A 3,241-nucleotide genomic window follows, 5' to 3' on the forward strand; every position below is an offset into this window, starting at 1 on the left:
GGGAAAATTCGAGCGCAGATTTTTCCCTTAAATCTTTAACAACAACTTGGGCAAAACGGAACAGTTAATACATTCTCGATCAAATATCTCATGAAAATGTTTCGTTCAATAAAGCACTAGGATCTCGCAAACTGAAAACAGATTGCAGGCTGCAGATATTTTAAATTTCACGCAAAAATTCCTATGTGCTCTTCAGTATCCCGGGTAGAAAAACGCGTTACATTTCTCGGATTTATTCGAAGATCGAAGACTAATTCCCCAGGGCACATCGGTAGTATGATCGATCGATCGCCACTCAATCGTTAGCCCGTCGCAGCTAATTGAAAGCTTCATTCCCACGGTGAATCGGTAGAAAACACGGTGGAGCCCCGAACCGGTCAGCGACGACATTATGAGATGCGAAAACGCCACGCATACGCGCCGCTCCGTTCGTGGGCCGTACCACCTGCGGCAAAACTCTGTCTCCTGCAGGGGATGCTCCTTGAAATGAGAGACAATAAATTTGAAAAACGAGAGAGAGAGAGAGAGAGAGAGAGAGAACGAGAGAGAGAGAGAGCTACGATAGTCGAGCTGTATGACGCCCTGATCTATAAACAGCATTTTTATCGTGAACGTTTGAGCAAACGCTCCACCAAGTTCAACACATTGTAATTAACTCGACATTTAATTTTGCAACGTTCAGCGAAACTTCAAACATTCGTATAAAATGCCGCGCGAGCTATTTAAAAGAAAAAATCAAGCAACGAGATTGAAGAGACAAAATTGATTCTTCCCAGCATCCATCGGGAGGGGGATTCGACGGAGTTTCCCGTTTACAGCACGCTTTGCTTCGCGTTCAAGTAGCGGATCATCCGGGGGAAGCAGTTTTCGCGCTTTTGTAACAGGCAGGAGACTGCATCGCACAGAAGGAGAAAAGATCCTACCAGACGTAAAATCCAAAATTTTCTATGTCCGAGAGCGGAGGGTGCCGCTGGATAATTTCTGCTGGAGGCATTATGCACGAAGGGGTAATACCTTATACCGACCATTGTACCCCCTGCGAACATCTGGCTGTCCGGGTTAGTGATGGATGGGACAAGTTACCGAACCTGATTCCCGTAGCTGGACCAATCTCATATATACACACGTTTAAAAAAGAAAAGAAAAGAGTACGCTCCCGTGCGCTCGCGTCTTATAAAACTTTAATTTAGCAAGGTATTAAATAAACTCTCACGAGAGCAACGATTTCACGCGCATGTGTTTACGTTACGGGGATAAGAAGATTTATCGTTACTATTTATGCAAAAGTAATATATTTAATTAATTTCACAATTATATAATATGTAGTGTAAAATTTCGAGAATTATTAAAGAAGAAAGAAAAGTCTCTAAAATACCGAGACGCGATTTTGTGTATGTAAAGATCTTATTAAATATGAATAAAAGACGTGGGCAGTTCCTGTTCTTTGAAAAGCTTGTTTGTTCATCTGGGATTGATTTTTATTGCACGCGTGAAAGGCTTAGAACGTTGGAGGTCGAGATCTCGTTTCTCTTGGATATCCCGAGCGTTGGAAAAGAAATTTTAATTTTGAAACGGGATCCCGTGGGGCGATAACGAATGATAGCGCACCGCGCCGGCCAGGTACGATCGCGCGACGCAGCGCGACGATCTAAAATCGCTCGGAGCCAAGCGACTTGTAAGCGCGACGAACTCCCTCCACTTTCGACACCCGTTACGAGCGTAGCATTAGATCGTACGTTAGACACGCGATTGGCTCCCGTCGGATGCGAAGAGGTTGGGCCAGGTGGGCCATCAGGGGGCACATGACGCTATTGGCAGCACAAACAGCCGCAAAGGAAGGGGACATACGAGTTAGCGTATCCATAGCTTCACCATAAACGAATTATTATTTGCCTTGTTCACTGGTTACCCTTATTTATGAGCTCATTCCATTCGGAGAATGACTAATTAATTAATGAACTTGCCGTTGATTCACGAGATGAATAAATTATCGGAGCGATTACAGCGTTATATAAATTATAGCGTAATATAAATTAATTAAGGTTATTAGGTTACACTTTATTAATTAGGGACAAGAACACAGTTGTTTTATATAATCTTATTTCTGCAGGAGAACATTGCTAATAAAAAAATTAATTAAAAAATCTATAAGTATAGAAAATGATAACTATATCTGTAGCATTAATTACTTTTTATTTTTTTGTTTACTTTAATAATATTTTTATTAATTGCTTAGAGTATAAAACATTTATTTGAATTATTTAATATGTTAATTCAATACGTATTGTTCATGTGAATATTTTGTACTCGTTTAAGGAAAACAGATATCAAAATATGAGCTATTTGGCATTGAATTTTAATATTGATCAAATCAATTAGTCAAAAACAGCTTGCGAATTATTTTAATACATCAAAATTAATGTGAATTCTCTTTTATTTTGAATTCAACAAAATTAATTTGAATTCTCTTTAATTACCTTAAATTTTAAATTAGTAAAACATTTAAGGATAACAAAGTCACGATTTCTATTTTTCTCAAAACTTTCTTCTGTGAATATAAATGTTTTATTAAAATTCTGCGTTTAAATTTTCAACTAACTTCTTAAACTAAAACTAGTTTTAATATCATACATTCTTGCAATATAAAAATAGTTTCTAAGTTCTTTAAAGTGGAATTTCGCTCTGAAGAGTGAAAATTGAGCCAGTCTTGAATAAGAGTGACTCAATTTGTAATTTTTAAGAGTGCAATTGTACTCTAGAAGTACTTTTAGAAAATACGCATTAGAATGTTATTTTATTCCTAATGGAGGGACAAAATCTCGCGACGCGCCGGAAAAACACGAGAGCGGGATCTTCCCGCGCGTCTCGATCGAGGGCGCGAAATGCGTGCGCCAAGATCATCAGGTGGGGAAGGCCCTCGGCGCGGCTTCGACGGGGCGCGCAGGCCGCGCAGGACGCGGAATGCACGACGTAGGACGTAGGACATAGGTTTCCCGCGGGTGGGGAGTCCTCCGGTGCACAGCATCCTTCCCTCGCAGGCAGCGACGAAGCGACCGAACTGGTCCTGAAAGACACGGCGAGGGGGGCTCGTGGCGAGCCGGGGCCGTGGCGTGGCGGGCCCCGTTTCTGGGCCCGCTGTCTGCAGCCCTCAGTCGCTCGCTGATGCTTGGACGAGCTGGAGTGTCGAGTTATCCTAGGGCAGGACTCGTCGCGATTCTGCCAATTTTTCACTTTTTTGGGG

General features: G+C 41.6%; 1 protein-coding gene across 1 annotated transcript in view; it reads right to left on the reverse strand.

Annotated features, from left to right (window-relative positions):
* LOC108748909 (protein cortex-like) overlaps nucleotides 1-3,241 on the reverse strand; it is a 43,461-nt gene that overhangs the window by 6,405 nt on the left and 33,815 nt on the right. The gene's annotated exons all lie outside the window — the stretch shown is intronic.

Source organism: Trachymyrmex septentrionalis, unplaced genomic scaffold (assembly GCF_001594115.1).
Source record: "Trachymyrmex septentrionalis isolate Tsep2-gDNA-1 unplaced genomic scaffold, Tsep1.0 scaffold25, whole genome shotgun sequence".
NCBI lineage: Eukaryota > Metazoa > Arthropoda > Insecta > Hymenoptera > Formicidae > Trachymyrmex > Trachymyrmex septentrionalis.